Source organism: Bubalus kerabau, chromosome 15 (assembly GCF_029407905.1).
Source record: "Bubalus kerabau isolate K-KA32 ecotype Philippines breed swamp buffalo chromosome 15, PCC_UOA_SB_1v2, whole genome shotgun sequence".
In the NCBI taxonomy this organism is placed as follows: domain Eukaryota; kingdom Metazoa; phylum Chordata; class Mammalia; order Artiodactyla; family Bovidae; genus Bubalus; species Bubalus kerabau.
The window spans coordinates 32,518,636-32,534,116 of record NC_073638.1 but is presented as its reverse complement, the minus strand read 5'-3'; the positions used below and the strand labels follow the sequence as shown (position 1 = coordinate 32,534,116).

The 15,481-nt window shown below is 39.2% G+C and overlaps 1 long non-coding RNA gene across 8 annotated transcripts in view; it reads left to right on the top strand.

The window, feature by feature from the left end:
- The window catches only part of LOC129628852 (uncharacterized), a 143,454-nt gene that overhangs the window by 113,429 nt on the left and 14,544 nt on the right, over window positions 1–15,481 (top strand). For 6 of the 8 annotated variants that reach the window (XR_008702934.1, XR_008702926.1, XR_008702936.1 and 3 more), the window contains one exon: window positions 1,827–3,597. The exons of 1 other annotated variant lie outside the window; for it this stretch is intronic. This is a non-coding gene — a long non-coding RNA (uncharacterized LOC129628852). Of the gene's footprint in view, window positions 1–102; window positions 716–1,826; window positions 3,598–15,481 lie in introns of those variants that run through there. One more of the 8 variants, XR_008702931.1, reaches the window with a different exon arrangement.

Sequence of the window (15,481 nt, the reverse complement as noted above, 5' to 3'; positions counted from 1 at the left end):
TCACCCAGCTTCCAAACTAATCCCAGGTATAAAATGTAAATTACATTAAATGTTTAAACTATTCCAGACACACCTTAATTCGATAATCTTTTCTTAACTCAGGAAGGGTCTTAAAAGATGGACTGCCATTTATCAACCCAAGAGAGCTGAGACTCACAATTCAACAATATGCTGTTTTCATGAGTGGCTCCCCTGGTTGGCATGATACCACAAAGCACTGTGGAATGCCAAACACCCAATTCTTTGTATTAAAAGCACAGTAATTCCGTGAAGATTTTTGTTCTGAGTTGAGAGAATGGTTGTGTAGTGACTCACACTTCTTCAGACTTACCAGAGTAACATTATGTCAAGTATTTCATAAAATGATCTTTCTTTCCCTCTGTCCCTTCCTCTCTCCCTCTCCATCTCTCTCCACCTCTCCCTCTGTCTCTCTCCTTCCCTCTGTCTCTCCCTCTCTTTCTCCATCTCTCTCTCAAAAGTGATTTGTGAATCTTCCTTCAAACTTAGCTAAAATTTAGCTTTAATCTCTAACATTAAAAAGATTAAAAAACAAAACAAAACAAAAACCTGAACCTTGTGGAGAAACCTGGTCCATAGCTAAAAGGATTTCAGTAACAAGAAAGGTCCTCTGACTTCAACATTGATCAGATTCTAGCCACAGTTCTAGGCATCAAAGAAGATGTAGTGGGACTTGCCCATGCCTTCTCTCTCAGGTTTCACTGCTTTTTACCTAACACTGACGTAAGCTTAAGAAGGACTACAGCCCCCAGGAGCTCTGAGTTTGACAGTCAGTGGCCCATGAGCATTCTCTCTTGAGCCATTTAATCAGACACAGAAGAATAAGTCTCTGACCTCCGAGCAGAAGGCTCCAAGGCTATGTTCTAGACTCAGGGAATAGAATGTAGTATGAAAATCACTTAGGACACATGATTCACATTTCTTCCCATTTGCCTATTTGTTTAGTCCCTTGTTTCATTCCACAAAGTATTGAATCAGATACAGGGGTAGAGAAACTTTATCAATGTAAATTTATGAAATAAAATCAGAAGTCAGAGTGAAAAAAAAAGGTAGTACAAATACGCTAGCCATAAAGTATATGCCATGGCAGACAGAGTTCTTTTTGATCCTGGCCAAAAGAAACTATCATCAGGAATGTTCTTCAAGCTTTTGGTCTGACTGACGTTTTTAAAATTTTAGAACATGAAGAAAATGTAAAAATTTTTAAGTAATTTGTAAACCTCTCACAAAGAGATTTAGAATTGTTAATATTTTGGTGAGCTTACTCTTAGCTTTTCTCTTTCTCTCCCTCTCTATATATAAATATAAATTACATTATGTGCATTCTTCCACATCATTAACTATTTTATGCAAACGTGATTTGTAATGGTCTGAAAAATGTTACCTCATATGGACATTATCATAATTATGCCAGACTCCTATTTATTATTAGACATTTTGATTGCCTCTAATAATTTGCTATAATAAACTCACGATGGAGGGCCTTATATACAATCTTTTCAGACATTTCTCATAATTTCCTGAGGATATATTCTTATGAGTAGAATTATCAGGACCAATGGTAAAAATTTCTGTGTGGTTCTTTATTTTCGAATCACTTTCTAGAACATCAGTAGCCATTTTCATTTTAACAATGATTCATAAGAGCACTTTCTCAACATTCTCTTCAAAATAAATTACTATTTTTAAAAATTTCATTGGTTTGACAGGTAGAAAATAGTATTTCATTATATTTCTTTTCTTCTGATTTCTGGTGAAATGGAATACTTTGCTTCTTACACTCATTAAGGATTTGTTTTCATTTTTAGAGTGTGTTAGTCACTCAGTCGTGTCCAACTCTTTACGACCTCATGGACTTTAGCCTGCTAAGCTCCTCTGTCCATGGGATTTCCCAGGCAAGAATACTGGAGTAGGTGGCCATTCCCTTCTCCAGGGGATCTTCCGGACCCAGGGATCAAACCTGCATCTTCTGCGTTGTAGGGGGATTCTTTACTGTCTGAGGAGGATAGCCTATTTATTTATGTGCTTGGTGCTTGACCAATTTGGGTTTAATTTTTAATATGATTTTATATTGATTTTTTTGGTTTTTTAATATAAAATTTTCACATATTATAGTCTGTTATATTTATATTCATACAATGCTTTAAGCAAATTCTTTTATTCTTTATATTTTATAAATATTTATAATACAAAGTAGTTGAATATCATATATGTACTTTGAGATCCACCACTTGACCAAGTGCTAAATTATTATAAATTATTCTAAAATATTTTGGAAGATATATCAAGTTTCTTCCTTTTGAATAATTTTACTTATTTATATTTCATATATAAGCATCTTACCTCTTACAAACTCTTGTCAGTTTTAATGAGCTAGATATTTGTAATTGGTTTAAGATACAGACTTTTTAATATTAAGAAAGCATACTGTCTGTTCTACTACACTATAGTTTTCTTTTTCAATATTGGATACTAAATTTTATCAGATATGATTGATATGGTCATGTAGCCTTTCATGGTTTGACTTATTGAGAGACATAGCATTTAAACAGACTTGGATTCTTTGATTCAGGAATTTACTCTTACATGTCAAAAAAAAATTTTTTTTTTAGCCATACTATTTAACTTCATTTATTAGTCTATTTTGTTTATTACTTATTTTTTAATTAATTAGTTTATTTTAATTGGAGGATAATTACTTTAAAATATTGTGGGTTTTGCCATACATGGACATAAATCAGCCACAGGTGCACATGTGTCTCCCATCCTGAACCCCGCTTCCACCTCCCTCCCCACCCCAGCACTGGCTTTGAGTGCCCTACTTCATGCATGGAACTTGCACTGGGCATCTATTTTACATGTGGGAATATACATGTTTCAGTGTTATCCTCTCATATCATCCCACCCTTGCCTTCTCCCACATAGTCCATAAGTCTGTTCTTTACATCTGTGTCTCTTTTGCTGCCTTGCGTATAGGATGGTCATTACTGTCTTTCTAAATTCCATATATATGCGTTAATATGCTGTATTGGTGTTTCTCTTTCTGACTCACTTCACCTCATTAGAACTGACTCAAATGTGTTCTTTTTTATGGCTGAGTAATATTCCATTGTGTATTTAATTATCAGTGTTTTAGTTTGGACTTTTTATATCCACATTCATAATTTGGAATTCCATAGTATTATTATATGCAATATAGATAAGATTTTTTGATATCAGTTTATAGTAAGTAAATTAGAAATGTTCATTTATTAAATTTATTTAGGTTATTATTTAATTTATTTAATTATTTAGTAAATGAATTAAATATGTTCACTATTTTCTCTGTTCTTGAATTTACAGTTTACATTACTTTTAGCATTAAGAGAACTCATCAGTAGGAATCTCTGTCCCTAAAACTTTTATTTGATAGAATAATTCCTTAATAATTCTTTGAAATGTTTGCCATATTATTTCATCTGTTCAAAATTTCCATTCTCTTTGAATCAACTTTGATAATTTGTAAGCTCCCTAGATATTTACCATTGTATTGTGTTTTTCAAAGTGCTGTGAAGTTTCACATACATCATTTTCATTAAAATTGCGTTAATATGACATATATACATGTGCAGCATTACATTTTTTTTCATTCGTTTATTTTAAATGTGTTGCATTTTTTTCTTTACTTCCTGATGAAAATTTCCTCTGATGAATTTTTCTGATTTCTAATTTACTTATTTCTGTTGTCATCTTTACTGTTTTCTTCCTTCTGCTTTCCTTAGATTGATTTAAGTTTTCTAGCTACTTGAAAAAATGATCATGTAATTTTCATAACTAAATCACTTTAGGCAATGGATTACTTCTAATTAGAACTTTGGCCATATCCCATAAGTTTTGGTAAACAGGTTTCATTGTCATCAGTGGACTGCAATTTTAATTTTTATTTCTTCTTTGATATACTCATTCAGGGATAATTTAACGTGCTTTTGTGAACCATCGTCCCCCTAAGCACACATACAGCACTCCTTGGTCTTTGTTAAAATGACCTGAACTTTTAAAGTATTTTTCAAGAATATTTTCAATATTCTTGATTTCTGCCCTCAATTTTATAACCAAATATATTACATTATATCATCAAACCCTTCGTTCTGCTATCTAAAAATGTAAACAATTGTATGACTTGAACTATTCTTGATTCCATCATATTTTAAAAATTAATAGTTCTTTATAACCTTTGTCTCGGTGCTATTTGGTGCTGTGAGATAAACCATCAGATTGGTAGCACTGAACTAGTCTGTCCAGCAAATAAGTTTGAAGCCATGTCCTACAGAGATTCTAATTGAAAGCAGCAGCGGCTATTCCATTGGCATCATGTTTACCAATACAGTACAATTTTATCACATTTGACACAATTCCCCTTTCATCAAGTTAACCAACGTTCCTTCAAAACTCAGAAAAAAATAAACTCAGCCAAAGTTTCTCCTTCTCCATAAAGCCACCCTTAATTTCCAGCTTTCTTGAAAGTCCCCTCAGGACTTCCCAGAGCATTCTATACACATAATTATCCCATCACGTGTCCTGCTGGTTTTCTATGACTGTTTCAGGGCTAAGCATTTTGTGGGTAGTGCCTAGCTCAGTGCCTGAGAATTTATAGATGATTAATGAAGGTTTTATTCAATGATTTAAAGTAATAAAAGGGGCATCCCAAGTGTGGCACAGTGGTAAGGAATCTGCCTGCTAATGCAGGAGACGCAAGAGGTGTGAGTTCAACCCCTGAGTTGGGAGTATCCCCTGGAGTAGGAAATGGCAATACACTCCCAGTATTCTTGCTTAGAAAATTTCATGGACAGTGGAGCCTGGTGGGCTACAGCCCATGGAGTCACAAAGATTCGGACAAAACTGAGTGACTGAACAGGCATGCACGATAAAAGGAATATTCAAATAAGAAAGCATTTTGAATGGATAGTAACTGTTACCTATTTGTTCATCTCCTCTGATTGGCTCTTTAGTTTTAGTGTTGCCAAGAGAAAAAGTCTTCAGGGACCTCCTTGTGAAGTCAGAATGAGACCTCCGCATGAACTCAGAAAGGAGAGCAGAACTCCAGGAGGGTGGTCACCTACTGAATTAGTAGAGGGGTCGCTCTTTGATGTATGGACAATGGCTATAGGACATTGTGAGATACTGGGAACTTTGTAACTGCCCGCATCTGTTATTATCAGTTTACCCTCTTCCATTATTTCCCCCAGTGGCAGTTTTCAGTAACATACATATCAGAGGATGGTCTCTGCGTACTTGAAGAGGTCCATGCTGCAGGTCCTCCCTCCCCAGTCTTCCCTGACCACTGGCTTGAGAGTAACTCCCTCCATCTCTAAACTTCTTCCCCACACAATGACCTTACTAGATGCTTGGCTTCTAACACTTACTGCTTTCTACTATATTTTTCCAGTTTAACAGAGTTTGAGGATTTTTGAAGATGAATGGAAAACTGCTTTTTCCTTCCCCAAAGTTTCTAGCAAGACATTTTGCACATTGTTAGATATTGAGTGAGCATGTTAATGCATGTGTGTACATACACGGGCATAGGAGTGTGTGTGTATGGAATTGCACACCCCACAAATACCCATTTCAAAATCTTCCTCCCCAGACAAAATCAAAGGAAGGGGAATGTGGAGAAATTTTGTGCAGGAAGGATCAAAAATTTCCCCAAACACCTGCGACCTCACTTCCTTCCACTCTACTTTCAAATCCAGAAACAACATACCAAAAACTTTGCCTCTTTCAGGAAAGATAAATGCAACCAGTTATTATCAATATGTATATTTCTGTGCTTCCTCAAATTAAGATTGGAAAATTTCTGGTTCCTGGAGAAAGCTTTAAACATTCTCCCATAGTCATCAATAGTCGAGGGAAACTCCCTGTAATGAGCATGTACCCCACTACCTCCCCTAAAGATATATATACATGCAAGTATCTGGAACCAAGAATTACACACATAAGCCCAGGCACACATGTGCACCCGTAGACTTGCACACATACATGTATGTTCTTCTCACTGACTTGGGAGGTCCCTCCCCGACAGAGGAAGGATAGAACTCAAGGGCTGTTGGAGCACAGTAAGTTTCTAACACCAGCTGCCATCAAGCACTGGTCCAGACAGGCAGAAGGACCATGTGGCTGAATTTCAGGGTAATTAAGAATGTAAATGGAAGTCCTCAGTGCCACTGGGCACTTAGCAGCATGTGCAAAATTCTCCCAGCAGGTACCCAGGTGGGCATGAGGCCAACAGCCTTCCCACCCCCTGCCACTTTTGGCAAGTGAGGCTGAGCTGCTCTGGGGAACGTAAATGCAAGAGCAGTGGTAGCAAGGCGGATTCTCATTAGAGAGCCAACATGTTTTGCTCTCCATGCTGTCGTATTGGTGGCATGCTGTTCTCCCCTTGATCTGTCAGCTCTCCATCACAGTCTGTTGGGGTAGTTCCCTCTATTCCTGGCCAGATTATCTGCACAAATAGTTGAGAGGGAGATTTGGTTGGCAGCAGGGGCCTTCTGATTTCTCATTATCTGACCTAAGCCTGCTGCTGTGGTGGGCAGCTGGTTAGTCCAGGTAGGGCGTTATTCTGGGTCTCCTTTACCGTTCATCACTTCTGTCCCTCAATTTCTGATGGGGCTCCATGGTCACAGAACCCTTCCCCAGCTTCAGAGAACAGCAGAACTTGGGAGCCAATAATTTTACCTCCTCTGAACGTCCCTTGCTTCTCATCTTAACTCAGAAACACCTTCAATAAGAATTGATAAATAATGTCACTGATGGTAGGATTTTAGGTTTTGTGGTTACTGGACAAGAGAACAAATTTTGGAAGGCAGTCTTCCCAGAGCTTCTTGGTTATTTGTAGGATTCACTCTGATATTTTTGTCCCTTTTTCCACATTCTTAGCATTATCTTGGTCCTCAAGTTTCTGCGGGATAGTTTTTTTTTTTTTTTTTTTTTTGATAGAAACTGTGCCTAAGGATCCAGAGCTTATCAAAATAAGAGTTAAAAAATATTACAAGGCCAGCTCTTAGATACATTTCTCTCCAGAAATGAAGATTTGCACGTTCATCTGCATATAGGACCCACTCTCCTAGATGTCCGAAGTTACTCACAAGCAACACCAAACTACCTTGTCTCCCAAGGCCCCTTCTCCTTGAGAACTCCCTACATAAAGCTACTGGAACCACCATCCACCAGGCGGTCCAAGTCAGAAATCCAGACTTCATCATTCATCTGGACTTTGACCTTGACTTCCTAAAATTAATTAACTATTAAGATCCATCTGTTCTATCGCCTTCCCCACATTTCCACCAACACAGTCATTACATCACTCCAAACAACCATCAGGCATAACTTGACTGTCCTTGTCATTCTGCACTTATCTTCTAGCATTGGCACAATTTTCAGGAAAAACAGAACAATAATGTGGTGGTTGCTTTATTAGAAGTAAGAGCAGAGTACAAAAGGAGGGAAAAATTCCTTCTAGCTTTGATGGGCATAAGCTTTTGAGAAATACTTTGAGATAGAGATAAAATATTTTCAAAGATAAATACTGGCTAGAAAAGGACACTCGGTGGAAGAAATTGCATCAGTAAAAGTGTGGGTGTTTTCCAAAATCGGAGTAGTCTAGACTGAATAGTCTTATAGGCTGTGTGTTAGTTTTCTAGGACTGCCATAACAAAGCACCACAGGGACTGGGGGGCTTAAACAATAGAAGTTTATTTTCTTACAATCCTGGTAGCAGCTAGAAGTCCAAGATCAATGTGTATAGGGTTGGTTTCTTATGAGGCCTTTCTCTTTGGCTTGTAGATGGCTGTCTTGTCTCTGTTTCTTCACATGGTCTTTCTCTGTAAGTATATGTGACACACACATGATTTCTTTATTTTATTATTTTTTTTTTGTAAGCAGTGAAGCCGATTTATTTTTCCATCTTGGGAAATACGGCCCGTTTGTTTACTTTTTAGGGTGTACAACTTGATTTGATATGCATATACATTGCAAAATGGTTACCACAATCAAGTTAATTAACACATCCGTCACCTCACATGATTACCTTTGTGTGTGTGGTAAGAACACTTAAGATCAACCCTCCTAGCAGTTTTAAGTATATAACAGAGTATAATGAACTACAATCACCATGTTGGAAATTTGTACTCCTTGACTAACATCCCCCCACCCCTAGCCCCTGGAAACCACTATTCTACTCTCTGATTCTATGGATATGACTTTTTTAAGATTCAACATGTAAGTGAGATATTGCAATATTTGTTTATCTGTGTCTGGCTTATTTCACTTAGCATGATGTCCTCCAGGTTTATCCATGTTATTGCAAATGACATTATTTCTTCCTATTTATGGCTGAATAATATTCCACCATGTGTATATAGCACATTTTCTTTGCTGAATCCATTGACAAGTTGTTTCTGTATCTTGGCTATTGTGCATAATGCTACAGTGACTGTAGGAATGTAGATACCTTTTTGAAATACTGATTTCATTTTCTTTGGATATATACCCAGAAGTGAGATTGATGAAACATGTTGTAGCTCTGTTTTTTATTTTTTGAGAAATCTCCATACTGTTTTCCATGGTGGTTGTAACAACTTACATCTCTACCAACAATGTACAAGTGTTCACTTTCCTCCATATCCTTGCCAACCTTTGTTATCTCTTGTCTTTTTGCTAATAGCTATCCTAATAGATGTGAACTGATATCTCACTTTGGTTTTGATTTGCATTTCTCTGATAATTAATGATATTGAACACCTTTTCTTATAACTGTTGGCCATTTGTACGTCTTCTTTGGGAAAATGTCTGTTCAAGTCTTTTGCCAAACTTTTAATCAGCTTATTTTATTTTAGTTTGTTATCGAGTTGTATGAGTTCATTATATATTTTGGATATTAACTGCTTATCAGATATATGATTTGAAAACATTTTATCCCATTTCATAGATTGCCTCTTTTCATTCTGTTGAATGTTTGCTGTAAAAGCATCTGTTTTAGTATAATGTAGTCCCATTCATTTATTTATTGTTGCTTGTGCCTTTAGTGTTATAGCTAAAAAAATCATTGCCAAGATTAATGTTAAGGTTATCCTATGTTTTGTTCTGTGAGGTTTATGGTTTCAGGTCTTCCATTTAAGTCCTTAATCCATTTTGAGTTAATTTTGTGGTATAAAATAGGGTCCAATTTCACTGTTTTACATGTGGCTGTCCAGTTTTCCCAACACCTTTTATTGAAGAAGCTTGTCTTTCCCCATTATATATTCTTGATACTCTCATTAAAAAATAAGTTTACCATACATGTGTGGCTTTATTTCTGAACTCCCTGTTCTGCTCCATTGGTCTATGTGTCTGTACTTATGCCAGTACCATACTGCTTTGATTATTACTGTTTTATAATATACATTGAAATCAAGAAATGTGATGGCCTCCAACTTTGTTCAGCTTTCTCAATATTGCTTAGGCTGTTCAGTTTGTATGTGGTTCCACAGGAATCTTAGGGTTATTTTTTTCTATATCTATGAAAAATGCATGGTATTTTTGATAGGGATTGCATTGAATCTGTAGATCACTTTAGGTAGTATAGACATTTTAATAATATTATTTCAGTCCATGAGCACAGGCTATCTTTCCATTTGTATCTTTTTTGATTTCTTTCATCATTGTCTTATAATTTTCAGTGCACAGCTCTTTCACCTTCTTGGTCAACTTTATTCCTAAGTATTCTATTATTTTTGATGCTATTGTAAATAGAATTGTTTGCTTAATTTTTCTTTTGGACAGTCAATTGTTAGTGTACTTAACTGCTTTATTTTATAAAGACACCAGTCTATTAGGTTAAGGCCCTAATGGCTCTATTTTTAACTTAATTACCTCTCTTAAGGACCTGATCTCCAAATATGGTCACATTCTGGGAGTTAGGATTTCAACATGAATTTGCAGGGGAGACAAAATTATCCCATAAAGGGTTGTTATATTTCAGAGTTTTGGAGGAACTAGGCTAGAAAGGCAAGTAGAAGTCAAATTGTAAAGAACTTTGAAGTAAGGAATTTGGACATTTTTCTGAACTAATAATCAGTTCAAAAGAGTTTTCAGCAAGGGTGTGCCTTGATCAGATGTGCATCTAAGATGACTGACAATAGAGGTCAATAGTCCAGACAAAGGAAAAATTTGGAGATATTAACAGGTCAGTCAGGAGTCGGTCGGAGAAGGCAATGGCAACCCACTCCAGTACTCTTGCCTGGAAAATCCCATGGACAGAGGAGCCTGGTAGGCCGCAGTCCATGAGGTCGCTAAGAGTCGGACTCGACTGAGCGACTTCACTTTTCACTTTCACGCAATGGAGACGGAAATGGCAACCCACTCCAGTGTTCTTGCCTGGAGAATCCCAGGGACGGGGGAGCCTGGTGGGCTGCCGTCTCTGGGGTCGCACAGAGTCGGACATGACTGAAGCGACTTAGCAGCAGCAGCAGATGTCTGTTGTAGTGAGGTGAGGTAAGATGATGAAGGTTAGAGTGAAAACACTGCTTTTGCAGGGCAGCAAAGGATGATAAATTTGAGAGACATTTTGTTCACAGAGTTGAGAGGACCTGAATGGGAAACCTCGAGATCCCAGGTCTCTAGCCTGATTTACCAAGGAGAGTAATGTAATGAATTTAAACCAAGAACACATGTTGAGGCTGAGGTGCTATAGTCTATCCAAGTGAAAACATCCAGGAGGTGTGGCTCCATCGTCTAGGAGAGGGAACTGAGCTGAAGGTACAATCGATATCATTGCTGAGATCAGTCTGGGAGTGTGCAATGGCCAAGAAAAAACACACATCTTAAAAAAAGGAACCATGCAGAAATGCAGAACTATGGGGCAGGTGGAAAAGAAGAGAAAGTAGAAAGAAAGGAAAAACAGAAAAAAAAAAATAGAGTTCCAGTTGTCACACAGGAGAGAGTCAACAAAAAGAAATCAGAAAGTCAATCAAAAACAACAGAGTAAGAGAATTTAAAAGAAAGCATTGAAGTTGGGTTACAGAAGAGAAGTTATGGTGGAGGAGTGGAAATAGAAATGGAACTGCAGTAGGTTTGGGGCTTTCCCAGTGGGTCAACAGTAAGGAATCCACTTGCCAATGCAGGAGATACAGGAGGTGTGGGTCTGACCCCTGGGTCAGTAACATCCCTTGGAGGACGGCCTGACAACCCACTCCAGTATCCTTGCCTGGAGAATCTCATGGACAGAGGAGCCTAGTGGGCTACAGTCCAAGGGGTCACAAAGAGTCGGACATGACTAAAGCGACTGAGCACACGGTAGATGTGAGAGTGAGGGGAAATCTGGTGGTAGGAAGACAGCATTAGAGCATTTCTGGAAGCATGGCTGTGAAGAGAGGAAGGAATTGAGAAGTAGTTGATGGGGGATTATATTGAAATCTTGCCCTCCCAGCCTGGTTTCCATACCCACAGGGTAAGCACCTGCCTGATAGAGAACTTCATCCCACGCTTCAGTCAGGACGACAAGCTGTGTGTCCTCTGCTTAGTTTGCCACAAGGCTTTCCTTTGTGCCCCCACAGTGAGCGTACATACTTCTGTCTCAGGGTCTCTATGTATACGGTTCTTATTAAAAAGCTTGCCTTCCCATATTACACCATTAATGCCTCAGTGGCAGAAATGGTCTGATTCATCTTTTTACTCCCTGCCTTGTATCTATGTTATCAATATACAAAGAAGAAAGAGAGGGAGGGAGGAATAACAGTGTTAAAACTTGAGCATTTATTCTGGGCCAGGTGCTCTGCAGAGTATCTTTTTTCAATTAATCTTTACATCAACCCTATGAGAGGATTATGATTATCTCCATTTTGCAGCTGAAGAAACTGAGGCATCCATATAACTGACCTGTCCAAAGTCATGTAGTTAGCAAACAGCTGAGTGTGCCCCTGAACTCAGGCATTTAGTATCAAAAAGCCTGTATTCTTAACTGCAAAAATCAACTACATTATTTTTAAAATTTGACCTATATAAGTGGCTAACCTGGAAATACTTTGAAATGTTTATTTCTTAAAAGAAAAAAAAAAACAAACAAACAGCAACCAGAGCTACATTGGATCTGCTGAATTGCATTTCAGTTGCCTTGTGTGGTGTAAAGCAGAGCATATGATCATCCCATCACTCCTGTAGTGTTGCGTTATGTTCAGCTGTCAGGTTTGCTGGTTTCCTAAATCAACCAGTCACAGACCATCACCTAAAATATTTTTCACTGTCAAGTTCTAGAGCATAAAATTAGCCTTTATTGCTTTGACTATTACTGATTTCAAAGGCCAAAGAATGATTGTGTAGCAAAGGTAAGCTGAGACTTGACTAGAAGGGATCCCCAGATGAAATAAATTTTTGCTGATGGCTTGCATTTGAGCACTGCTGTGAAGGAATCGTCAGGACCCTAAGATGTTTCCTTAGGGCTGGGAAGGCTGGGCATAAGCATGATGGTCAGGTGACTCTCTTCACCCTCAGCACGTCTTCCCATGAGCCAGGCCACTTTATTGAGTCTGGGCCCAAGCAGTAGACACAAAGGGAAGTCTTAGCCCAGCCAGCCCTCTGTTAGGGCTTCAGGTACTGAAATCCTGGGGATCTCCGGAGTGAGAATCAAGGTGCTTCCTGGGAAGCCTCCAAAATAGTCTCTCCCATGGACTTCCCTGATAGCTCAGTTGGTAGAGAATCCTCCTGCAATCCAGGAGACCCTGGTTCAATTCCTGGGTTGGGAAGATCCCCTGGAGAAGGGTAGGCTATCCACTCCAGTATTCTTGGGCTTCCCTTGTGGCTCAGCTGGGTAAAGAATCCACCTGCAATGTGGGAGACCTGAGTTCGATCCCTGGGTTGGGAAGACCCCCTGGAGAAGGGAAAGGCTACCCACTCCAGTATTATGGCCTAGAGAATTCCAGAGACTGTATAGTCCACGGGGTTGCAAAGATTTGGACATAGCTGAGCAACTTTCACTTTCATTTTTCATGAATCATACAAGGAGGAAGTAAGTTAAGTCAGTGGCTTCTCCTTTAGATGATACGTGTTTTTAGTATAAAGAGACTGCCAGCTCCATTCATAACCTCAAACTTGTATCAGCCATAGTTTGAGATGAAAGAAAAGGTCAGACCATGTTTCAGCTTCTCTTCTTTGAAGACACCTAGGCTTTGGTGATCTTTTACTAATTATCACTGCCCTCATCACCCAGGCCTCAGATGGGTTTCTGTACTACGGCTGTCACAGTGAGTTTAGTGAAAAATCTCAAGGTAAAGATACCCTTTGGATGATGGAGTAGAGAATGCAAAGCTGGCCTGCTCCTCAGCAAGTGGATAATTTCCTGAATGAGGACCATGTCTTGTTGAAGGCTATCTGTGAAGCCTCATGTCCTGTACCATGCCCCCCACCCCCACCCGCCCCTACCAACAGTCCCTCTTTGACTTGGATACTACTTTAATCCTTCACTTTATAGATAAGAAAACTATAGCTTCGCAAGATTAACTGTCCTTACAGGATGGATTGTGTCCTCCCCCCAAAATATGGTGAAGTCTTAACCCACAATACCTGTGCATCTGACCTTATTTGGAATTAGGGTCTTTGGAGATGTAGCCAAGTTCAGATGATGTCGTTAAGGTGGGCCCTAATCCAAGATCACACCAGTCAATCCTAAAAGAAATCAACCTTGAATACTCATTGAAAGGACTGATGCTGAAGCTCCAATACTTTGGCCACCTGATGTGAAGAGCCAACTTATTAGAAAAGATCCTAATGCTGGGAAAGACTGAAGGCAGGAGAAAGGGGCAACAAGGGATGAGATGGTTGGATGGCATCACCAACTCAATGGACATGAGTTGAGCAAACTCCAGGAGATGGTGAAGGACAGGGAGGCCTGGCATTCTGCAGTCCATGGGGTCACAGTTGGACATGACTTAGCGACTGAACAACAACAAATTCAAACACAGAGACAGACATGCACAGAAAGGAGACAATGTGGAGACACAGAGGGAGAAGATGGCCCTGTGACAATGCAGGCAGAGACTGGACTGGTACCCCTACAAGTCAAGAAATACCAAGGGTTACAAATACCAGGAGCTAGGAGAGACAAGAAGGAATCTCCTCCCAGATCATTCTGAGGGAGCCTGGCCTTGCTGACACCTTGATTTTGGACTTAAAGCCTCCAGACCTGTGAGACAATAAATTTCAGTGGTTTTTGGCTATCCTAGTTTATGGTCCTTTGTTACAGAAAGCCTAGAAACCTAATATGACTGCCATACCCCAAATCATAGAATTAGTCACCTCCAGAATCAGATTTGATTCTGATTCAGAATCATGAATCAGAATCAAGATTCACCTCCAGAATCATGTCTCTCTGGTCCCAATGCCAATGGACTAAGGCAGCATCAAGTATGAACAATCAATTCCACCTTTTTTATAGAGAAAGTACCCTTGAAGTCTGCTTCCTAGGATGAGGATGAATTTGTTAGATGAGGAAGGGAAGAAAGAGAAATTCAGGAGCACAAAAGACATGAAAAGAGGATGCTGTGCTTTGAGAATAAACATGACTGTTGTGTGGGGTGGAGATGTGTATGGCCAGGAAGTGTGATGGTGAGAAACACCTCCATCTTCTGGGAAAGCCCTGGATACACACTTGCAGGTGGGCTTCCACATTAGAGGAGTATCCAAAATGATGGGATGGCTACAGTCTGTGCCCAAATCTGCTGCCCTGCAATTTGATGTTAGATCTTTCATGGTTATAAATCTTTCTAGCACAGTCAATGCTAGACTTAGCCAGGGTGAGCTGGAAGATTCCATCAGCAAAGGAATCTACCAGATAAGGAACGTTTTCCTTCCTTGTCATTAAGCACTGTCTCTTAATTAAGTTGTCTTCCGCACACCAGATCAGACAGAAATTCCAAGAAGTCCTTTTCCAGGAAAATGCTTATTTCTGTTCTCATCTCCTCCACAGCCACCTCCTTCCCTTTCTCCACCCCTCACCTCTGGCAACATCTCTCTTAGTAATGGGCTAGTGCCTGGAGGTAAATAAACCAAGGGACTAGGGAGAGAGCCCCTTTTATCTCAACACTGATGTAGGTGTGTGTGCCCGGAAGGACATGGCCCCAATCCCAGGCAGGCGCAGAGACAGTGCTCAGAGCATGAATCACAGATGTGATCGAGCCAAGCTTTGTGATGAGTGCAGCGAATCCTTTAATCTTGCAGAGAGAGAGGAGGTCACATGCTAGTTATTAGTGGTAGCACTATGGCACCTCTGGATTCCAGGCTTTGCCTTGTTTCTACCAATAAAGACTCTTATTGAACACTGTAAATTTTGATCCAATTCAGGTAAAGTTAATCTCAGTAAGGCCAAAGAGGTTGTGTAGGCAGTGGCCAGTGGTACTAGAACATCTTTAAATGAATAAGAGGAAGAGAGTAAGACCTCATAGCTATTTTTCTTATTTTC